This window comes from Triticum urartu, chromosome 1 (genome assembly GCF_003073215.2).
Source record: "Triticum urartu cultivar G1812 chromosome 1, Tu2.1, whole genome shotgun sequence".
NCBI classification, from domain to species: Eukaryota; Viridiplantae; Streptophyta; class Magnoliopsida; order Poales; family Poaceae; genus Triticum; species Triticum urartu.
The window spans coordinates 300374652-300400777 of NC_053022.1; positions in this window are offsets into that span (position 1 = coordinate 300374652).

The window sequence follows — 26126 nt, forward strand, 5'->3', positions numbered from 1 at the left end:
GCGACAAGCGGTAAATGCTACTTCTTGAGCTTGCATTGGTTTTTTCCTTGAAGAGGAAAGAGTGATGCAGCAAAGTAGAGATAAATATTTCCCTCAGTTAAGAACAAGGTATCAATCCAGTAGGAGGAACACACAAGTCTCCAATGATAGCACCTACACAGACTAACAAATACATGCACCCAACGCAAAAAATGGGTTGTCAATCCCTTCACGGTTACTTACAAGGATGAGATCTGATACAAATAGGTATAAAAGATAAATAAAAGTGCAAAATAAAGTAAAGGTAAATAAATTGCAACAAGGTATTTTTGGGTTTTGGTTTTATAGATCTAAACATAATATGATAAGAATAGACCCCGGGGCATAGTTTTCTCTAGAGGCTTCTCTCTTGAAAGAACGCATACGGTGGGTAAACAAATTACTGTTGAGCAACTGATAGAAAAACGAATAATTATGACAACATCTAAAGCAATGATCATGAATATAGGCATCACGTCCGTGACAAGTAGACCGACTCCTGCCTGCATCTACTATTATTACTCCACACATCGGCCGATATCCAGCATGCATCTAGTCTATTAAGTTAACAAGAACGGAGTAATGCCTTAAGCAAGATCATGATGTAGAGGGATAGATCCAATCAACATGAATAAACCCCACCTTTTTTATCCTTAATGGCAACAATACAAATACGTGTCTTGTCCCCTTCTGTCACTGGGATTGAGCACCGCAAGATTGAACCCATTCCAAAGCACATCTCCCATTGTAAAAAAAACCAATCTAGTTGGCCAAATCAAATCAATAGATTGGAGAGAAATACAAATCTATCTTAATCATGGACAAAAGAGTTCAGAGAAGACTCAAATAGTATTCACAAATAACCTGATCATAAACCCACAATTCATCGGATCTCAATAAACGCACTGCAAAAGAAGATTACATCGAATAGATCTCCAAGAACATCGAGGAGAACATTGTATTGAAGATCAAAGAGATAGAAGAATCCATCTAGTTACTAATTATGGACCTGTAGGTCTGTGGTAAACTACTCACACATCATCGGAAGGGCAACAAGGTTGATGTAGAGGCCCTCCGTGATTGAATCCCCCTCCGGCAGAGTACCGGAACATGCCCCAGATGGGATCTCACGAGAACAGAAACTTGCAGCGGCGGAAAAATATTCTTGGTGTGCCCTCTGGTATATGGGGAATATTTGGGTATTTACGGAGTTGAGATTAGGGTTGGAGGAGCATCAGGGGGCCCACAAGCCCGGGGGCGCCCCCTAGGGCGCGCCTCCCGAGCTTGCCACAAACTGGTGGCCCCTCTGACCCCCTCCCGGAGGTTTGTAGGTGTCTTCTGGTCCAAGAAAATCCTTAAAAAGTTTCATTTCGTTTGGACTCCGTTTGGTATTGATTTTCTGTAAAAGACAAAAACAAGGAAAAACAACAACTGGCACTTGGCACTAGGTTAATAGGTTTGTCCCCAAAAATCATATAAAAACATAATAATGCATATAATATATCCAAGATGGATAATATAATCGCATGGAACAATAAAAAATTATAGATACGTTGGAGACGTAGTAATGATTTGAAGCTGCAAAGACACAACACTAGAGGTTGCGCAGCTGTGAGGCCGTGACGCCACGAAGTCGAAAGCTATGAAGTCGCAAATACATACCATTAGGAACCGTGTATACTGGAAGATTTTTTAAGTCGGGTCACAAGAAGTTGGACTGCACATGCCATTTGGCACGAAAAGAGCCTGCCTGGATTTGTTTTCAGGGGGGGCAAGACTCCAAAACTCCTCACAAGCTCAGGGGCTGATACGTCTTCGTCGTATCTACTTTTTCTAACGCTTTTCCTCTTGCCTTGGACTCTAATTTGCATGATTTGAATGAAACTAACCCCGGACTGACGTCGTTTTCAGCAGAACTACCATGGTGTTGTTTTTTGTGCAGAAATAAAAATTCTCGGAATGGAACAAAACTTTGTGAGGATTTTTTATACAATATATGAGAATTTCTAGAGCCAAGAACCACCGGAGGGGGACACCTGGGTGGGCACAACCCACCATGGTGCGCCCCCCTCCAGGCGCGCCTAGGTGGGTTGTCCCCACCTGGTGGCCCTGCACACCCTGAAACCTATGCTATAAAATCCTATTTTTTCAGAAAAAAATCAGGGAGAAAAAATTATCGCGTTCCATGAGACGGAGCTGTCGTCACTTCCTGTTCTTCATCGGGAGGCCAGATCTGGAGTCCTTTTGGGGCTCCGGAGAGGGGGATCTTCGATCTTCGTCATCACCAACCCTACTCCGTTGCCAATTCCATGATGCTCCCCACCGGGAGTGAGTAATTCCTTCGTAGACTCGCTAGTCGGTGAGGAGTTGTATGAGATTCATCATGTAATCTAGTTAGTTTTGTTAGGGCTTGATCCCTAGTATCCACTATGTTCTGAGATTGATGTTGCTATGACTTTGCCATGCTTAATGCTTGCCACTTTGGGCCCGGGTGCCATGATTTCTGATCTGAACCATTTATGTTGTCACCATTATATCCATGTTCTAGATCCGATCTTGCAAGTTATAGTCACCTACTACGTGTTATGATCCGACAACCCCAGAGTGACAATAGTCAGGACCACTCCCGGTGATGACCGTAGTTTGAGGAGTTCATGTATTCATCGTGCGTTAATGCTTTGTTCCGGTTCTCTATTAAAAGGAGGCCTTAATATCCCTTAGTTTCCAATAGGATCCCGCTGCCACGGGAGGGTAGGATAAAAGATGTCATGCAAGTTCTTTCCATCAACACGTATGACTATTTACGGAATACATGCCTACATTATATTTATGAACTGGCGCTAGTACCGTATCACCCTAGGTTGTAACTATCACATGATGAATATCATCCAACAAATCATCGATCCAATGCCTATGAATTTCTATTATATTGTTCTTGCTAAGTTACTACTGCTATCGTTACTGTTGCACTTGCTACAAAATTAGTGCTATCACTATTACCGTTACTATTGTTGCTGCTGCTATTATCAAAACTATCATACTACTTTGCTACTGATCATTTTGTTGCAGATAATTAATCTCCAGATGTGGTTGAATTGACAACTCGGCTGCTAATACTTACAAATATTCTTCGGCTCCCCTTGTGACGAATCTATAAATTTGGGTTGAATACTCTACCTTTGAAAACTGTTGCGATCCCCTATACTTGTGGGTTATCAAGACCTTTTTCTGGCGCCGTTGCCGGGGAGCATAGCTATATTTGTTGAGTCACTTGGGATTATTAGCAATTTATCACTATGAAGAATCTAAAGGATGCTAAGACTAAGATTTTTCCCTCTAAGACGAGGGGAGGTAAGGAACTGCCATCTAGCTCTGCTTTAGATTCACCTTCTTGATGATAAGGATTATGAATTCTCTGTCGACCCAGAGTTAATTACTTTGGTTGAATCTGATCCTTTTCATGGTCATGAAACTGAAACTATTGTGGCACATCTTACTAAGTGGAATGACATAGCCACCCTTTTTGCTCATGATGAGAAAACTCGCTATTACTATATCCTCAAATTATTTCCGTTCTCATTAAAGGGTGATGCTAAAGCTTGGTACAGTACTCTTGCTCCTGGTTGTGTGCTAGTCCCCAAGATATGATTTATTACTTCTCTGGAAAATATTTTCCCGCTCATAAGAAACAAGTTGTCTTACAGGAAATATTTAACTTTGCGCAAATTGAAGAACATAGTCTCCCACAAGCTTGGGGAGGCTTCTCCAGTTTCTTAATGCTTTGCCTGATCATCCTCTTAAGAAAAATGAAATACTTGATATCTTCTATAATGGACTAACCGATGCTTCTAGGGATTTCCTAGATAGTTGTGTTGGTTGTGTTTTCAAGGAACGAACTATTGGGTATGCTGAAGAATTATTGAATAACATATTAAAAAATTATGATGATTGGACTCTCCCTGAACCACGTACTAAACCCACTCCGAAGAAGAGGTGTATTTTATGAAGGAAATATGCCCTACAGGCAATAATAAAGTTGTTATTTATATTTCCTTATATCATGATAAATGTTTATTATTCATGCTAGAATTGTATTAACCGGAAACTTAGTACATGTGTGAATACATAGACAAACAAAGTGTCACTAGTATGCCTCTACTTGACTAGCTCGTTGAATGAAAGATGGTTAAGTTTCCTAACCATAGACAGGAGTTGTCATTTGATTAATGGGATCACATCATTAGAGAATGATGTGATTGACTTGACCCATTCCGTTAGCTTAGCATTTGATCGTTTAGTATATTGCTACTGCTTTCTTCATGACTTTATACATGTTCCTATGACTATGAGATTATGCAACTCCCGAATACCGGAGGAACACTTTGTGTGCTACCAAACGTCACAATGTAACTGGGTGATTATAAAGGTGCTCTACATGTGTCTCCGATGGTACTTGTTGAGTTGGCATAGATCGAGATTAGGATTTGTCACTCTGATTGTTAGAGAGGTATCTTTGGGCCCTCTCGGTAATGCACATCACTATAAGCCTTGCAAGCAATGCAACTAATGAGTTAGTTGAGGGATGATGTATTATGGAACGAGTAAAGAGACTTGCCGATAATGAGACTGAACTAGGTATTGAGATACCGACGATCGAATCTCGGGCAAGTAACATACCGATGACAAAGGGAACAATGTATGTTGTTATGTGGTTTGACCAATAAAGATCTTCGTAGAATATGTCGGAACCAATATGAGCATCCAGGTTCCACTATTGGTTATTGACCGGAGATGAGTCTCGGTCATGTCTACATAGTTATCGAACCCGTAGGGTCCGCACGCTTAACGTTCGGTGACGATCGATATTATGAGTTTATGTGTTTTGATGTACCGAAGATAGTTCGGAGTCCCGGATGTGATCACAGACATGATGAGGAGTCTCGAAATGGCTGAGACATGAAGATTGATATATTGGACGGCTATATCCAGACACCGGAAGGGTTTCGGGTGATCTCGGAGAAAACCGGAGTGCCGGAGGGGTTACCGGAACCCCCCAGGGGCTAATGGGCCTTGATGGGCCCTAGTGGAGAGAGAGAGGGGCCGGCCAGGGCAGGCCGTGCCCCCTCCCCTTGAGTCCGAATAGGACAAGGAAGGGGGGCGGTGCCCCCCTTGCCTTTCCCCTCTCCCACTCCTTCCTTCCCCCTCCTAGTGGGACTAGGAAAGGGGAGTCCTACTCCCACTAGGAGGAGGACTCCTCCTCTTGGCGCACCCTCCTAGGGTCGGCCGGCCTCCCCCCTTTGCTCCTTTATATACGGGGGCAGGGGGCACCCCATGTACACACAAGTTGATCATTGATCTTTTAGCCGTGTGCGGTGCCCCCCTCCACCATAATCCACCTCGGTCATATCGTAGCGGTGCTTAGGCGAAGCCCTGCATCGGTAGCTTCATCAACATCGTCATCATGTCGTCGTGCTGACGGAACTCTCCCTCAAAGCTCTACTGGATCGTGAGTTCGTGGGACGTCACCGAGCTGAACGTGTGCAGACCGCGGAGGTGCTGTACGTTCGGTACTAGGATCGGTCGATCGTGAAGACGTACGACTACATCAACCGCGTTGTCATAACGCTTCCACTTAGTGTCTACGAGGGTACATGGATGACACTCTCCCCTCTCATTGCTATGCATCACCATGATCTTGCGTGTGCGTAGGAAATTTTTTAAATTACTACGTTCCCCAACATTTTATATCTCAATCCTGAAGATATGCAAGAGGCAAAGAAATCTATGAAGGAAAAAGGTATTAAAGCTGAGGATGTCAAAATTTTACCTCCTATTGAAGAAATACATGGGCTTGACACACCACCACTGCCTAAGGTGGTAGAGGTAAATTATTTAATAAAATTCAATGATAATGACAATCCTCATAATATGCACCCTAGCCAATGCCTTTATGAGTTTGAAAATTACATTTGAAAGCAAGATCACTTCAATGCAAATGTTATGAAACAATTGAAATACAAATCTAATATGATTGCTCGCTTGAGTGACTTGTTATTTCGAATCTCAAATGATGTTAGAGGTGTGGGGAAGCATGCTTCTATGGTTCAAACCCAGTTAGAACAAGTTGATAAATCTCAAAGAGAGTTGCTTCATGAAATGAACAATAACATACATGACTTTGTTGTTAGAGTAGCAACTAGAGGAGGTAAAATGACTCAGGAACCACTTTATCCTGAGGGACACCCAAAAAGAATTGAACAAGACTCTCAAAGAGTTAACGCTGATGCACGTAGTCCTTCTAAAAAGAAAGAAGAAGAAAAATGATAGGACTTTGCATGCCTCTAGTGAACGTGAAGTAGAAAACCTCCTGATAATGATAATGAAGTTTCTATCTCTGATGCTGAAACTCAACCTGGTAGTGAACACTTACCTTCTGATAATGAAAAAGATAATGATGAGGTGCATGAAGACACTCAAACAAATAATAAAGAATCAGACAATGATGTTGAGATAGAACCTGCAGTTGATCTTGATAACCCACAACCTAAGAATAAAAGATATGATAAAGGAGACCTTGTTGCTAGAAAACATGGTAAGTAAAGAGAACCATGGGTTCAAAACCTACGCCCTTTCCACCTAAACCAACTAAAAAGAAAGATGATGAAGAATTTGAACGCTTTGCTGAAATGTGAGGCCAGTCTTTTTGCGTACTTGCTTGACTGATATCCTTAAAATGCCTCCTTTATGCAAAGTACATGAAAGACATCATCACCAATAAGAGGAAAATACTGGAAGCTGAAATCTCCACGCTTGCTAATTATACTTTTAAAGATGGAGTACCTAAAAAACTTGGAGATCCAAGAATACCAACTATACCTTGCTCCATCAAAAGAAATTATGTGAAAGCTGTTTTATGTGATTTGGGAGCTGGTGTTAGTGTTATGCCTTTCTCCTTATATAAAAGACTTGATTTGAATAAACTCACACCTACTGAAATATCTTTGCAAATAGCTGATAAATCAATAGCCATACCTATCGGTATCTGGGAGGATGTGCCCGTTGTTGTTGCTAATGTTACTATTTTGACTGACTTTGTTATACTTGAGATGCCCGAGGACGATAACACATCGATTATCCTTGGTAGACCCTTCTTGAATACTGCAAGGTTTTTTTATTGATTGCAATAAAAGCAAGGTCACTTTTCATATCAGTGGTAATGAGCATACGGTGCACTTTCCGAAGAAACAATTCCAAGTGAATGGAATTAATGTTATTGAAAAATTTCCAACAATCACTATTGGAAGTTTTCAACTACCTCTACCTACTGCCAAAAAGAAATATGAAATGCTTATTGTCGGGGACATTCAAATTCCCATTGAGGTAACTTAGTGATTTACGAAAGTTCTTCAGTTTCATGCTAATCAAAAGTGGTTGTTAATAATACTTGATCAACCTTATTTTTGAGAGGTATGAAATTGATGAATTTAGTGAGCACTACCTTCTACCCCTACCTTTTGTTATCTTTTTTATTAGTTAAATAAAATAAAATGCCATGGTTTGTCTGTTTTCTGAATTTCTTGTGGAATAAAAAATGACCCAAAAATAAAAGTTCTCAGAATGCTTTGAAAATTTAATACTTTTTTTCTGAATATTTAAGAATTTTTGGTGCAAATAACATCAGAGGGAGGTGCACCAGGTGGGCACAACACACCTGAGCGCGCCAGGACCCACATGGGTGCGCCAGGACCCCCAGGCGCGCCCTGGTGGGTTGTGGTCCCCACGTGGGCCCCCTCACTTATCTCTTCATCCCACATCACCACCTACCTCCACAAAAAAATCACCGTTACTATCTCTCTCTCGCGCGCGCGTTCTTGCTCTCAAACCCACGGATTTCGATCTCTTTTCTCGAAGCTCCGTTTCTGAAACTTTTTCAGGGATTGTTGCTTGGTATGTGACTCCTCCATTTGTCCAATTAGTTTTTGCTTTAGTGGTTTATATTTTGAATATTTAGCTACTCTTGCTGCCGCTGTACATGAGCTTGCATGTTGAATTCTTAGAGTTCTATGTGGTTTGAATGCTTGATATGGCCTCTATATATCCCTATGAGTAGTTGCTATCAATCTTGTAAAGTTTTGTTGATAAATTTTTGTCACCCAAAAATTTTCAGAAAATTGTACGCGAATGATGAACCTTTTTGGAAGGAGTTCTTCAAGGAGGAGATCCTCGGGGGCATCCTCTAGTGACAGCTCCGCTCGTCGGTCTTATGTTGAACCAAGTGAAAGTTCCATACGAGATGCCGCCGCCAAAACATGCCTATGGCCATGCGATGATTATATGGTGAGTGTGGGCATTAAGGAGGAATTTTATCAATATGTTCACAATGCCGATCTCGGTCCCTACATTTCAGATAAGTGCAATCAACACCACACTCTCACTGAATCATTTGCCAAAGGATTTAAATTCCATCCCCATGAGTCTAGGGTGTCATTTAAACTGTATGAAAATCCTTTTACCATATCACGAGAGAGATTTGCTCAACATTGCAAAATCCCATTCTAGGGTTCGCTAGACGAACCACCAAGGTCCGAGTTTCAAGCGTTCTTGACTAGTCTTTGCAACGGTGAGACTAGGGGAGTGACGCAAGGTAGAATAAAGAGTATTCATTTTCCCGCAATTCAGTACTTCGCATGGGAAATGTATTGTAGGCAAAAAAGATTGTAGTACACTTTGTGCTCCAGACTTGAGCCTCATACGCACCGCTCTCACCGGTGACAGAAGCTATAATCTTGGAGCGATTGTTGCATGCAGATTGCAACACAATGCTAATAGTGGTTATTTTTATGGTGGAATTTATGCCACATGCTTAGCAAGAGAGCTGGGTGTTGCACCTTTACCCTATGACCCTATTTTACCCACGTAGTATTTAGACTTTGATGCTATGAAATGCCATAAGATCCTTAAAGGCGAACCCCATAATTTCACCTATAAATTGTTGTTTAATCAAGATTCTGTTGTGCACACATATTTGCATGCGCCTGCTCTCTTTGATTATCACAACAGAGGAAGATACTTTGTTCTTGAGAGCGAGGCCTGAGCTCATAACGTGGCGGTTGTGGCTGCACGGTAGGCTGAGGCATCCGCACCGAGAGCCTCTGTGAGCTACCACCCCAACTACTATGCAGGCTACTGACTGATTACCAAGTTAGGCCAAAAGCCTAAGCTTGGGGGAGTACGTATTTCTACCGACTTTACATTCATGTTCACACATTTCATTTGTTGGTGTTCACACTTTTTCATTGTATTATCCATGTTAGATTTATTTTCTTGCTTTCTTCTTGTGTGTTTGAAAAACTTTGAGAAAATCCAAAAACATTTCCTGTTTCTTTTTTCTTTTTCTTTCGAGAGTAGTTAGTTGTAGAACTAAAAATAAAACCCAAAAAGATTTCCTTGTTCTTCTTTTGCTGGTTGGGAGCTTACCCGTGTAAATAGTTTTTCTCGTTTTAATTTTTCCTTTTATTTGCTTGTTCAAGAAAACTAAAAACTTCAAAAATATCTCATTGTGTTTCTCTGAATTTCTTTTCTTTTTATTTGAGTCATACCGAGGAGAAGACCATGATGAAAATGTTGAGTGGCTCTCATTTGCATAATTGCTGATCTAACAAAGAACCCATTTTACCTTGTCTTCTCCCGTTGAATAAAATGTTTGCAGACTCCAGTTTAGTCCACGACACTCTTGCACTATTATTATTTTCACATCGTTCGGTCGTGCAAGTGAAAGGCAATAATGCCGATATTTGATGAACTGGCCGTGGCAGAGAGAAACGGGTATGAACTTGACTTGTTCTCTTTTTGTAAATATGTTTAACCTAGTATCCATGATTCATCCCATTATGATTAAACATGTTTGCAATGACAATTAGAGATTATAGTTTCTCATGCCATGCATAAGTAGCTAGGAGTGGATAATGATTTATCTTGGATATCAACATTGCGTTAAAATGATTGTGATGTAGTATGATGATATGGTAGCCTCCTTTGAATGTTCGAGTGGCTTGACTTGGCACGTGTTCATGCATATAGTTGAATCAAAACCAACATAGCCTCTATGATATTTATGTTCATGGTGTTCATATCCTACTCATGCTAGTGTCCAATGTTACTTATGCATAATGCATGTTCATGACCGTTTTTGCTCTCTAGCTGGCTGCTTCTCAACCTATTTGCTAGCCTTCGCCTGTACTAAGTGGGATTTCTGCTTGTACATCAAAGACCTTGAACTCAAGTTATTCCAAATGAGTCCATCATATCTACCTATATGCGGTATTACCCTGCCGCCCTAAGTAAATTTGCATGTGCCATCTCTAAAAACTTCAAATAAATATCCCTTTTGTGTGCCTGGATCATCCATGGAGCGACAGGAGATAGTCGGTATCTTCCATGCTAAGCAGGTTATTCTCAGGTTGAGTGTTTATTCACTCGCCATTGCATGAGAAAAGGGCGGTAATAGTGATTCCCAGTCCCAAACTGCAAACAGAAAAAGCTTACAAAAAAAGTCCTACGGAGTCATAACCTTTACTTTATTGCTTGGGCACCGCCACTAGCGTGTTTAGCATGGAAGATATAGATAACTGATGGTCATGAAGTAAACAAGAAGGGTGCATTTCTCAAAATTTCATTTACCTCTGTTTTAAAAACTTGAGCTCTAGCACCTCTTCAAATCACTACTTTCCTCTGCGAAGGGACTATCTATTTACTTTTATGTTGTGTCATCACCTTCTAAAATAAGCGCCAGAACCTCAGAGCACTGCTGTCATGCTGATGCATTGTGTGTAGCTAATGTTGGGTGCATAATGACTGGATCTTTTCTACCATGAATTACAATGTTTAGTCGCTGCTTGAACTTTGGAGGTGCTCTGCATTTATGTTTTGCGGTCTCAGAAAGGGCTAGCGAGATACCACTATTGTCATATTATATCATGGTTGTTTTGACAATGTGTTGCTGTTTGAGATATTTTATTATTGCTCGCTAGCTGATTATGTCATTGATATGAGTTAATATACTTTCTAAGAGTTATTGACGACATGGTTAGTTATATTACTGGCTGAAACCTGGGTGATGTGTAAGCTTATTTATGCAAACTAGAGCAAAAGAGTTTGTAAAAGTTTTCTTTTTCATTTTCATTTTATCAACTGAATTGCTTGAGGACAAGCAAAGGTTTAAGCTTGGGGGAGTTTGATACGTCTTCGTCGTATCTACTTTTCCTAACGCTTTTCCTCTTGTTTTGAACTCTAATTTGCATGATTTGAATGAAACTAACCCCGGACTGACGTTGTTTTCAGCAGAACTACCATGGTGTTGTTTTTTGTGCAGAAATATAAGTTCTCGGAATGGAACAAAACTTTGCGAGGATTTTTTATACAATATATGAGAATTTCTGGAGCCAAGAACAACCGAAGGGGGGCACCTGGGTGGGCACAACCCACCAGGGCGCGCTCCCCTCCTGGTGTGCCCAGGTGGGTTGTCCCCACCTGGTGGCCCCGCAGACCCTGAAACCTATGCTATAAAATCCTATTTTTCCAGAAACAAAATCAGGGAGAAAAAATTATCGCATTCCACGAGACAGAGCCGCCGTCACCTCCTGTTCTTCATCAGGAGGCCAGATCTGGAGTCCGTTCGGGGCTCCGGGGAGGGGGATCTTCGATCTTCGTCATCACCAACCCTTCTCCATCGCCAATTCCATGATGCTCCCCACCGGGAGTGAGTAATTCCTTTGTAGGCTCGCTAGTCGGTGAGGGGTTGCATGAGATTCATCATGTAATCTAGTTAGTTTTGTTAGGGCTTGATCCCTAGTATGCACTGTGTTCTGAGATTGATGTTCCTATGACTTTGCCATGCTTAATGCTTGTCACTTTGGGCCCGGGTGCCATGATTTCAGATCTGAACCATTTATGTTATCACCATTATATCCATGTTCTAGATCTGATCTTGCAAGTTATAGTCACCTACTATGTGCTATGATCCAGTAACCTCGGAGTGACAATAGTCGGGACCACTCCCGGTGATGACCGTAGTTTGAGGAGTTCATGTATTCACCGTGTGTTAATGCTTTGTTCCGGTTCTCTATTAAAAGGATGCCTTAATATCCCTTGGTTTCCAATAGGACCTCGCTGCCACGGGAAGGTAGGACAAAGATGTCATGCAAGTTCTTTCCATAAGCACGCATGACTATTTACGGAATACATGCCTACATTATATTTATGAACTGGAGCTAGTGCCGTATTGCCCTAGGTTATAATTGTCACATGATGAATATCATCCAACAAATCATAGATCCAATGCCTACGGATTTCTATGATATTGTTCTTGCTAAGTTACTACTGCTATCGTTACTGTTCACTTGCTACAAAATTACTGCTATCACTGTTACCATTACTATTGATGTTGCTACTATTATCAAAACTATCATACCACTTTGCTACTGATCACTTTGTTGCAGATAATTAATCTTCGGGTGTGGTTGAATTGACAACTCGACTGCTAATACTTACAAATATTCTTTGGCTCCCCTTGTGTCGAATCTACAAAATTTGGGTTGAATACTCTACCCTTGAAAACTATTGCGACCCCCTATACTTGTGGGTTATCAGGGGCTACCGACGATATTATACCGAGGGTGGCCCATCGATCGGGATGCCCGATACTAGGCGGGCCTCGGGCCCCAAGAGGCACAGCAGCAGCCTTGTCCCGGTGATCGCTCCAAGGCCTCGACTTGAAGATGAAGTGTGTTTGTGGCATGCAAGCCAAGTCCTCGTGGAAAGGTCGATTAGGATTTCTATAAACCCTTGCCCTCATCACCCCTTTATAAGGTGAGGCTAGGAGTAGTTGGAGGCATCCATGCCAATACACAGACTATAGCATTCCTCATCCTCAACTCATAACCTCCTCGCATGAGGTGCTGTGACATCACAAAACAAAGGAGGACTAGGGTATTACCTCGACCATGATGACCCGAACCTGGGTCAAACACTGTGCGAACTCCCCTCTGGTACTTCCAAATCAGGTCTTGATCAAGGCCTGGGAATCTGTGCCTCTTGATGCGGGCACCGACACTGACCAAACTGGCAAGCGGTATTGGCAAAGGATAGAGGACCAGTTCTTTGGAATGATGGCAAAGTATCCCTCAAGGACGCCATGCACCTATGGGTCACTTCAAGGTCGTTGGGATGTGATCAAGCCGATTTGTAGCCATTGGAGTGGTTGCTTGGAGCAAGTCCGCAATGCACCTCCAAGTGGTACCGTTGAAGTCGATTATGTGAGTTTGTTTTCACATACCATGTAGTGCAAATGATTTGTAGCCATTGGAGTGGTTGCATGTGACATACTTTGACATTGTTTTCATTTTGTAGGACAAAATTGCACAAGAAAGATACAAGGACATGGAAGCTTCCAATGGCATGTCATTTACACTAGAGCATTGTTGGAAATTGCTTCAAAATAGTGAGAAGTGAAAGTTGATAGACAAAGAATCCCCACTGAAGAGAGGTTCACTCACCAAGATGGATGATGAAGAAGATGATGATGCCCCAAGAAACAAGAACAAGCCCGATGGAAACAAGAGGCATCAAGCTTGTGGGACAAGATAGATGCCATGGTGCAACCAAACGAGTTGATGGTGGCCAATACACTGGAGGCAAATAAGGAGTTGGCCAACAAGAAGGTGCAAGAGAAGCAAGAAAAGTGGCAATTAATCAAGGAGTAGGGGTTGCACAAGGTCGCCATTGAGGAGAGAAGAGACCTTGCCGAGGAGAACAAGGCCTTGGCCAAGCTTCTTCAAGAGGAGAACAAGATCATGACGATGCAAAACAGTGACATGGACGACATCACCAAAGAATGGGAAGATATTGCAAGGAGGGAGATCTTCAAGAGAAGGAAGCAAGCGGCGACGGGTGCTACCTCTTGAGCTTGCGTTGGATTTCCCCGAAGAGGGAAGGATGATGCAGCAGAGTAGCGTAAGTATTTCCCTCAGTTTTTGAGAACCAAGGTATCAATCCAGTAGGAGGCCACGCTCAAGTCCCCCGTACCTGCACAAAACGATAGCTACTCGCAACCAACGCGATTAGGGGTTGTCAATCCCTTCAGGTCACTTAGGAGAGTGAGATCTGATAGATATAATATTTTTGGTATAGAGATGCAAAGTGAGAAGTAAAAGGCAAAGTAAAAAAGCAAAGCAAGATTAAAGTAATGTAGATTGATATGATGAGAATAGACCCGGGGGCCATAGGTTTCACTAGTGGCTTCTCTCAAGAGCATAAGTATTCTACGGTGGGTGAACAAATTACTGTTGAGCAATTGACAGAATTGAGCATAGTTATGAGAATATCTAGGCATGATCATGTATATAGGCATCACGTCCGTGACAAGTAGACCGAAACGATTATGCATCTACTACTATTACTCCACTCATCGACCGCTATCCAGCATGCATCTAGAGTATTAAGTTAAAAATAGAGTAACACTTTAAGCAAGATGACATGATGTAGAGAGATACATTCATGCAATATGAAATAAACCCCATCTTGTTATCCTTGATGGCAATGATGCAATATGTGCCTTGCTGCCCCTTCTGTCACTAGGAAAGGACACTGCAAGATCGAACCCAAAGCTAAGCACTTCTCCCATGGCAAGAACTACCAATCTAATTGGCCAAACCAAGCAAATTCAACAAAATAGCTATCACATAACATATTCTCAACACGATCCACATGCATGCGAAGTTGACACTCTTCCGAAATAGTGGGATTATCATTAACTAAAGTGATGATTTCTCCAAACCCACTTTTATCAAAAACTTCATAAGATTGAACATTCTCCAAATATGTGGGATCTAAAGTTGACACTCTTCCGAACCCACTTTCAATATTATTGCAAACGATATTATCAATCTCATATTCATCATCATGGGGCTTAAATAAAGTTTCAAGATGATAAGAAGAATCACCCCGATCATGATCATTGCAACAAGTAGTAGACATAGCAAAACTAGCATCCCCAAGCTTAGGGTTTTGCATCTTATTAGCACAATTGACATCATAATAATTTATAATAGAATCATTGCAATCATGCTTTTTATTCAAAGATCTATCGTGAGTCACTTTACGGATTTCAGGCAAAACCTTATAAAGATAATCTAGTGCATCGAAATCACTAGGAATTAGTTCATCATAAGTGGATCTCTTAAAAAGATTGGCAAGTGGATGAGGATCCATAGATCTTAGCTTCTCTGTTTAGGAATAAATACTCAACTATTTCAACCAAACGAGCAAACGAGCCAAGTAAGACATCAAGGCAAACGGAAAAGAGAGGGTGAATAAAACGGCAAGGGTGAAGTGGGGGAGAGGAAAACGAGAGGCAAATGGCAAATAATGTAATGCGAGAGATAGGGATAGTGATGGGTACTTGGTATGTTGACTTTTTGCGTAGACTCCCCGGCAACGGCGCCAGAAATTCTTCTTGCTACCTCTTGAGCTTGCGTTGGATTTCCCCGAAGAGGAAAGGATGATGCAGCAGAGTAGCGTAAGTATTTCCCTCAGTTTTTGAGAACCAAGGTATCAATCCAGTAGGAGGCCACGCTCAAGTCCCTCGTACCTACACAAAACGATAGCTACTCGCAACCAACGCGATTAGGGGTTGTCAATCCCTTCACAGTCACTTACGAGAGTGAGATCTGATAGATATAATATTTTTGGTATTTTTGGTATAGAGATGCAAAGTGAAAAGTAAAAGGCAAAGTAAAAAGCAAAGCAAGATTAAAGTAATGGAGATTGATATGATGAGAATAGACCCGGGGGGCATAGGTTTCACTAGTGGCTTCTCTCAAGAGCATAAGTATTCTACGGTGGGTGAACAAATTACTGTTGAGCAATTGACAGAATTGAGCATAGTTATGAGAATATCTAGGCATGATCATGTATATAGGCATCACATCCGTGACAAGTAGACCGAAATGATTCTGCATCTACTACTATTACTCCACTCATCGACTGCTATCCAGCATGCATCTAGAGTATTAAGTTAAAAACAGAGTAACGCTTTAAGCAAGATGACATGATATAGAGAGATAAATTCATGCAATATGAAATAAACCCCATCTTTTTATCCTCGATGGCAACGATGCAATACGTGCCTTGCCGCCCCTTCTGTCACTGGGAAAGGACACCGCAAGATCGAACCCAAAGCTAAGCACTTCTCCCATGGCAAGAACTACCAATCTAGTTGGCCAAACCAAACGGATAATTCGAAGAGACTTGCAAAGATAACCAATCATACATAAAAGAATTCAGAGAAGATTCAAACATTATTCATAGATAGACTTGATCATAAACCCACAATTCACCGGTCTCAACAAACACACCGCAAAAAGAAGATTACATCGAATAGATCTGCACGAGAGAGGGGGAGAACTTTGTATTGAGATCCAAAAAGAGAGAAGAAGCCATCTAGCTACTAACTATGGACCCGAAGGTCTGAGGTAAACTACTCACACTTTATCGGAGAGGCTATGGTGATGTAGAAGACCTCCGTGATGACGGCCCTCTCCGGCAGAGCTCCGGAACAGGCCCCAAGATGGGATCTCGTGGATACAGAAAGTTGTGGCGGTGGAATTAGGTTTTTGGCTCCTTTTCTGATCGTTTGGGGGTACGTAGGTATATATAGGAGGAAGGAGTACGTCGGTGGAGCACCGAGGGGCCCACGAGGCAGGGGGCGTGCCCTAGGGGGGGGCTCCCCCCACCCTCGTGACCGCCTCTTTGACTCCTTGGAGTAGGGTCCAAGTCTCCTGGATCACGTTCGGTGAGAAAATCACGTTCCCGAAGTTTTTATTCCGTTTGGACTCGGTTTGATATTCTGTTTCTCCGAAACATTGAAGTAGGCAAAAACAACAATTCTGGGCTGGGCCTCCGGTTAATAGGTTAGTCCCAAAAATAATATAAAAGTGGAAAATAAAGCCCAATATAGTCCAAAACAGTAGATAATATAGCATGGAGCAATCAAAAATTATAGATACATTGGAGACGTATCAACGGGTGGTGGCTTCTGTGGTGGTGGAGAGTGATGATGATGATAATGATGATGGTCATGGAGGTGGTGGTGGCTGATGACCCACAAGTATCAGGGATCAATCATAGTCCTTTCGATAAGTAAGAGTGTCGAACCCAACGAGGAGTAGAAGGAAATGACAAGTGGTTTTTAGCAAGGTATTGTCTGCAAGTGCTGAAATTATCAGTAACAGATAGTTTGATATCAAGGTAATGTGTAACGAGGAACAAGTAGTAATGGTAACAAAGGTGCAGCAAGGTAGCCCAATCCTTTTTGTAGTAAAGGACATGCCGTAACGATCTCTTATAATAAGAAAAGTGTTCTTGAGGACACACGAAAATTTCATCTAGTCACTTTCATCGTGTTTGTTTGATTCACGTTCGCTACTTTGATAATTTGATATGTGGGTGGATTGGTGCTTGGGTGTTGTTCTTATTTGAACAAGCCTCCCACTTATGATTAACCCCTCTCGCAAGCATCCGCAACTACGAAATAAGAATTAAGATAAATCTAACCATAGCATGAAACATATGGATCCAAATCAGCCCCTTACGGAATATCGCATAAATTAGGGTTTAAGCTTCTGTCACTCTAGCAACCCATCATCTAATTACTACCCCACAGTGTCTTCCCTTAGTCCCAAAGATGGTGAACTATCATGTAGTCGACGTTCACACGACACCACTAAGGGAAACAACAACATACATATCATCAAAATATCGAACGAATACCAAATTCACATGATTACTTATGACAAGACTTCTCTCATGTCCTCAAGAACAAAAGTAACTACTCATAAATCATATTCATGTTCAAGATCAGAGGGGTATTGTATATCATAAAGGATCTGAACATATGATCTTCCACTAAATAAACCAACTAGCATCAACTACAAGATATAATCAACACTACTAGCAACCCACATGTACCAATCCGAGGTTTCAAGACAAAGATTGAATACAGGAGATGAACTAGGGTTTGAGATGAGATGGTGCTGGTGAAGATGTTGATGAAGATTGGTCCTCCCACGATGAGAGGGTTGTTGGTGATTGATATGTGATACGTCTCCGTCATATCTATAATTTTTGATTGTTCCATGCCAATATTCTACAACTTTCATATACTTTTGGCAACTTTTTATACTATTTTTGGGACTAACATATTGATCCAGTGCCCAGTGCTAGTTCCTGTCTGTTGCATGTTTTTGGTTTCGCAGAATATCCATATCAAACGGAGTCCAAACAGGATAAAAACGTACGGAGACACTTTTTGGAATATTTGGAAAATTGTGGAAGAAAAATCAATGCGAGACGGTGCCTGAGGTGGCCACGAGGCAGGGGCGCGCCTACCCCCCTAGGCGCGCCCCTACCCCCGTGAGCCACCCGTAAGGCGGTTGACGCTTTTCTTTTGCCGCAAGAAAGCTAATTTTCGGAAGAAAAAAATCACGGCGAACGTTTCAGGCCAATCAGAGTTACGGATCTCCATATATACACGAAATGGTGAAACAGAGCCAGGACAGAACGCAGAAACAGAGAGAGACAGAGAGACAGATCCAATCTCGGAGGGGCTCTCGCCCCTCCCACGCCATGGAGGCCAAGGACCAGAGGGGAAACCCTTCTCCCATCTAGGGAGGAGGTCAAGGAAGAAGAAGAAGAAGAAGAAGGGGGGGCCCTCTCCCCCTTGCTTCCGGTGGCGCCGGAGTGCCACCGGGGGCCATCATCATCACCGTCATCTTCACCAACAACTTCACCGCCTTCACCACCAACTCTTCCCCCATCTATGCAGCGGTGTAACCTCTCTCTTACCCACTGTAATATCTACTTAAACATGGTGCTCAACGCTATATATTATTTCCCTATGATGTATGGCTATCCTATGATGTTTGAGTAGATACGTTTTGTCCTAATGGCTATTTGATGATCAAGATTGGTTTGAGTTGCATGTTTTATTATTGGTGCTGTCCTATGGTGCTCTCCGTGTCGCGCAAGCGTGAGGGATTCCCGCTGTAGGGTGTTGCAATATGTTTATGATTTGCTTATGGTGGGTGGCGTGAGTGAACAGAAGCACGGACCCGAGTAAGTAGGTTGTTTGCGTATGGGATAAAGAGGACTTGATGCTTTAATGCTATGGTTGGGTTTTACCTTAATGAATCTTTAGTAGTTGTGGATGCTTGCTAGAGTTCCAATCATAAGTGCATATGATCCAAGTAGAGAAAGTATGTTAGCTTATGCCTCTCCCTCAAATAAAATTGCAATAATGATTACCGGTCTAGGTATCGATTGCCTAGGGACAAATAACTTTCTCGTAACAACAAGCTCTTTACTAAACCTAACTTACTTGTGTCTTTATCTAAACAGCCCCTACTTTTTATTTACTTGCTCTTTATTATCTTGCATACCTATCCAACAACACCTACAAAGTACTTCTAGTTTCATACTTGTTCTAGGTAAAGCGAACGTCAAGCGTGCGTAGAGTTGTATCGGTGGTTGATAGAACTTGAGGGATTATTTGTTCTGCCTTTAGCTCCTCGTTGGGTTCGACACTCTTACTTATCGAAAATTTTTGCGCTCCCCTATACTTGTGGGTTATCAAGACCTTTTTCTGGCGCCGTTACCGGGGAGCAATAGCGTGGGGTGAATATTCTTGTGTGTCCTTGTTTGCTTTATCACTAAGTAATTTTTATTTGTTGTTATTAGTTGTTCTCTATCTTTAGTTATGGATATGGAACACAAAATACCAAAAAAATTAGGTGTACTTGCTACTCATGGAGATGAGGAACCTCCTAAAACCCTCGATGCTCAATATGTGAAAAATATTATGTACCACTTTGATAATCCTGAGAAAACCTCATTCAATCTGGTAATGGGAGTAATGTTGGATCAACGTGAATACTTTAGGGATTATCGCTTGACACAAAAAGGGAAATTATTATGGGATCAAATTTATATATTGAAGTGGTATGCTCGGCAAGTATGCTTGAGTTATGATATTACTTGTTGCTATAGGATGAAGGCTCCACACCTTCCCTTTTCATGTGAATTTAATGATAATGAAACCTTGGCTTCTTATGCTAGAGGTATATATGATTACTATGATGTGGAACAAATAGAAGAATTTGTTGCTTTTAAGGGTGCTTATGAAATTGAATCTTTGTTTGAAAAGAATGAAGCTTATGATGATGATGATGTTTATAGGCCTGAAAGCTATCTTAAAATATTTCTACGATAATTATGAATATAATTCCTATATTAATGCGCTTATTGAGAAAGTCTCCGCTGTCCAAGAAGAGACTAATATTTTGCAGGAATCTATGGAAGAAGAAGTTGATGAAACTTCGAGCTCATTGGATGAAAAAGATGGGGAAGAGAGCGAAGAACAAAAGGAGGAAGAGCGGATTGATCACCCGTGCCCACCTTCTAGTGAGAGTAACTCTTCAACTCATACATTGTTTAATTCCCCTTCGTGCTTACCGAAGGATGATTGCTATGATGACTGTTATGATCCCTTGGATTCTTTTGAAATATCCCTTTTTGATGATGCTTGCTATGCTTGTGGCCAAGATGCCAATACGAATTATGCTTATGGAGATGAACTTGCTATAGTTCCTTATGTTAAACATGAAATTGTTGCTATTGCACCCACGCACGATAGTCCTATTATCCTTTTGAATTCTCTCGACTACACTATATCGGAGAAGTTTGCACTTATTAAGGATTATATTGATGGGTTGCCTTATACCTTTACGCATGATGATTTTGATAGATATAATATGCATGTGCTTTCTGCTCCTAATTGCAATTATTATGAGAGAGGAACTATATCTCCACCTCTCTATGTTTTCAATATGATAAAATTGCAAGAAACTATTTATACTATGCATTGGCCATTACTATGTGTGCATGAATTGTTCTTTTATGACATGCCAATGCATAGGAAGAGAGTTAGACTTCGTTGTTACATGATATATGTTACTTTGTGCTCACTACTAAATTATAAATCAATGTTAATTAAAATTGGCTCTGATATACCTTGGGATCCGGGTGGATTCATTACTTGAGCACCATATGCCTAGCTTAATGGCTTTAAAGAAAGCGCTGCCAGGGAGACAACCCGGAAGTTTTAGAGAGTCATTTATTTCTGTTGAGTGCTTTCATATAGTTTAAAAACAACAAAAATAAAGAGGGGAACCGAAAATAATTTTCTAAAAGAAAAGTGAAAGTGAGAGAGACGAGCATTGTGAAAGTGGGGGACGTCCTTGAACTTTGTTCATGCCTATGGGAACTTTGTGAATCTTAATTACAGAAACTTTTAAGTAAAAATAATTATCCCCTTGTACAATTCCATTGTATTATAAAAATAATGTGCCAAGGTTTTCCTTTAGGATGTTTACATTTGCTTGATGGTTTGTACGGTGCAGGACAGAAACTTTAGCTGTAGTGCGTGATTTTACATTTTTAGCTGGAACGTCAAATGGTTCTGATTCTTTTTGCACCATCTTCCTATACAAATTATTTATTTTTCCTAATTTTGTCAGAATTTTTCAAGTATCAGAAGTATGGTTGATACGTCTCCAACATATCTATAATTTTTGATTCCTCCATGCTATATTATCTACTGTTTTGGGCAATATTGGGCTTTATTATCCACTTCTATATTATTTTTGGGACTAACCTATTAACCGGAGGCCCAGCCCAAATTTGCTGTTTTATGCCTATTTCAGTGTTTCGAAGAAAAGGAATATCAAACGGAGTCGAAATGGAACGAAATCAACTGGAGAAGTTATTTTGGAAGGAAAGCCACCAGATAGACTTGGACTCTACGTTAGAAGATACGGGAGCTGGCCACGAGGGTGGGGGGCGTGCCCACCCCCCTAGGGCGCGCCCCCTGCCTCGTGGGGCCCCCGTGGCTCCTCTGACGTCCTCCCTGCACCCATATATATCCACGTACCCTAAAACTTCCAGAACGCAACATAGATCGGGAGTTCCGCCACCAGAAGCCTCCGTAGCCACCAAAAACCAATCGGGACCCAGTTCCGGCACCCTGCCAGAGGGGCGAACCCTCACCGGTGACCATCTTCATCATCTCGGTGCTCTCCATGACGAGGAGGGAGTAGTTCACCCTCGAGGATGAGGGTATGTACCAGTAGTTATGTGTTTGATCTCTCTCTCTCTCGTGTTCTTGAGATGATACGATCTTGATGTATCGCGAGCTTTGCTATTATAGTTGGATCCTATGTTTCTCCTCCCCCTCTTCTCTCTTGTAATGAATTGAGTTTCCCCTTTGAAGTTATCTTATCGGATTGAGTCTTTATAGATTTGAGAACACTTGATGTATGTCTTGGTGATCAACTTGCGGGTTTCGTGACATTGGGAACCTATGCATAGGGGTTGGCACACGTTTTCGTCGTGATTCTCCGGTAGGAACTTTGGGGCACTCTTTGAGGTCCTTTGTGTTGGTTGAATAGATGAATCTGAGATTGTGTGATGCATATCATATAATCATGCCCACGGATACTTGAGGTGACATTGGAGTATCTAGGTGACATTAGGGTTTTGGTTGATTTGTATCTTAAGGTGTTATTCTAGTATGAACTCTAGGGCTGTTTGTGACACTTAAAGGAATAGCCCAACGGATTGATTGGAAAGAATAACTTTGAGGTGGTTTCGTACCCTACCATAATCTCTTCGTTCGTTCTCCGCTAGTAGTGACTTTTGAGTGACTCTTTGTTGCATGTTGAGGGATAGTTATGTGATCCAATTATGTTAGTATTGTTGAGGGAACTTACACTAGCGAAAGTATGAACCCTAGGCCTTATTTCCTATCATTGCAATACCGTTTACGCTCACTTTTATCACTTGCTACCTTGCTGTTTTTATTATTTAAGATTACAACTATCTTTATCTACTATCCATATACCACTTGTTTCACCATCTCTTCGCCGAACTAGTGCACCTATACAATTTACCATTGTATTGGGTGTGTTGGGGACACAAGAGACTCTTTGTTATTTGATTGCAGGGTTGCTTGAGAGAGACCATCTTCATCCTACGCCTCCTATGGATTGATAAACCTTAGGTCATCCACTTGAGGGAGATTTGCTACTGTCCTACAAACCTCTGCACTTGGAGGCCCAACAATGTCTACAAGAAGAAGGTTGTGTAGTAGACACCAATGGTGAATGTTCAGATTATTACAGACTGTTCTGTTTTAGACAGATTCTGTTTTTGATGCATATTTTGCTTGTTTTGATGAAACTATCAATTTATATCAGTGGATTAAGCCATGAAAAATTTATATTACAGTAGACACAATGCAAAAACAAAATATGAATTGGTTTGCAACAGTACTTAGAGTAGTGATTTGCTTTATTATACTAACGGACCTTACCGAGTTTTCTATTGAAGTTTTGTGTGGATGAAGTGTTCGATGATTGAGAAGGTTTCAATGTGAGAAGAAGGAAGAGAGGCAAGAGCTCAAGCTTGGGGATGCCCGAGGCACCCCAAGTAAATATTCTAGGAGAATCAAGCGTCTAATCTTGGGGATGCTGGGAAGGCATCCCCTCTTTCTTCAACAAGTATCGGTATGTTTTCGGATTCGTTTCGTTCATGCGATATGTGCAATCTTGGAGCGTCTTTTGCATTTAGTTTTCATTTTTTTTCTTTTATGCACCATGCTGCTATGAGATAGTCCTTGGTTGATTTATATAATGCTCTATGCACTTAACTTATATCTTTTGAGTATGGCTTTATAGAATGCTTCATGTGCTTCACTTATATCATTTGAAGTTTGGATTTCCTGTTTCTCTTTATATAGACAACCGCCATTTGTAGAATGCTCTTTTGCTTCACTTATATTTGTTAGAGCGTGGGCATATCTTTTGTAGAAAGAATTAAACTCTCTTGCTTCACTTATATCTATTTAGAGAGATGACAGGAATTGGTCATTCACATGGTTAGTCATAAAATCCTACATAAAACTTGTAGATCGCTGAATATGATATGTTTGATTCCTTGCAATAGTTTTGCGATATAAAGATGGTGATATTAGAGTCATGCTAGTGGGTGGTTCTGAATTGTATAAATACTTGTGTTGAGGTTTGTGATTCCCGTAGCATGCACGTATGGTGAACTGTTATGTAACGAAGTTGGAGCATGAGGTATTTATTGATTGTCTTCCTTATGAGTGGCGGTCGGGGACGAGCGATGGTCTTTTCCTACCAATCTATCCCCCTAGGAGCATGCGCGTAGTACTTTGTTTCGATGACTAATAGATTTTTGCAATAAGTATGTGAGTTCTTTATGACTAATGTTGAGTCCATGGATTAGACGCACTCTCACCCTTCCATCATTGCTAGCCTCTCTAGTACCGCGCAACTTTTGCCGGTACCATAAACCCACCATATACCTTCCTCAAAACAGCCACCATACCTACCTATCATGGCATTTCCATAGCCATTCCGAGATATATTGCCATGCAACTTTCATCGTCATCATATACATGACTTGAGCATTCATTGTCATATTGCTTTGCATGATCGTAAGATAGCTAGCATGATGTTTTCATGGCTTGCCCGTTTTTTGATGTCATTGCTATGCTAGATCATTGCACATCCCGGTACACTGCCAGAGGCATTCATATAGAGTCATATCTTTGTTCTAGATATCGAGTTTTAATATTGAGTTGTAAGTAAATTAAAGTTAGATGATCATCATTATTAGAACATTGTCCCATGTGAGGTTATAAAAATAAAAGTGGCCAAAGAAGCCCTCAAAAAAAAAGAGAGAGGCCAAAGAAGCCTACAAAAAAATGAGAGAAAAAGAGAGAAGGGGCAATGTTACTATCCTTTTACCACACTTGTGCTTCAGAATAGCACCGTGTTCTTCATATAGAGAGTCTCTTGAGTGATCACTTTCATATACTAGTGGGAATTTTCATTATAGAACTTGGCTTGTATATTCCAACGATGGGCTTCCTCAAATGCCCTAGGTCTTCATGAGCAAGCAAGTTGGATGCACACCCACTTAGTTTCAGTTTGAGCTTTCATATACTTATAGCTCTAGTGCATCCGTTGCATGGAAATCCCTACTCACTCACATTGATATCTATTGATGGGCATCTCCATAGCCCATTGATACGCCTAGTTGATGTGAGACTATCTTCTCCTTTTTGTCTTCTCCACAACCACCATTCTACTCCACCTATAGTGCTATGTCCATGGCTCACGCTCATGTATTGCGTGAAAGTTGAAAAGGTTTGAGAACGTCAAAAGTATGAAACAATTGCTTGGCTTGTCATCTGGGTTGTGCATGATGTGAGTATTTTGTGTGGTGAAGATGGAGCATAGCCAGACTATATGATTTTGTAGGGATAACTTTCTTTGGCCTTATTATTTTGAAAAGACATGATTGCTTTATTAGTAGGCTTGAAGTATTATTGTTTTTATGTCAAATGATAGACTATTGCTTTGAGTCAGTCGTGTCTTAATATTCATGCCATGATTAGACACATGATCAAGATTATGCTAGGTAGCATTCCACATCAAAAATTATCTTTTTTATCATTTACCTACTCGAGGACGAGCAGGAATTAAGCTTGGGGATGCTGATACATCTCCGTCGTATCTATAATTTTTGATTGTTCCATGCCAATATTCTACAACTTTCATATACTTTTGGCAACTTTTTATACTATTTTTGGGACTAACATATTGATCCAGTGCCCAGTGCCAGTTCTTGTCTGTTGCATGTTTTTGGTTTCGCAGAATATCCATATCAAATGGAGTCCAAACGGGATAAAAATGGATGGAGACACTTTTTGGAATATTTGGAAAATTCTGGAAGAAAAATCCACGCGAGACGGTGCCCGAGGTGGTCACGAGGCAGGGGAGCGCGCCTGCCCCCCCTGGGCGCGCCCCTACCCTTGTGAGCCACCCGTAAGGCGGTTGACGCTCTTCTTTTGCCGCAAGAAAGCTAATTTTCAGAAAAAAAATCACGGCGAAGGTTTTAGGCCAATC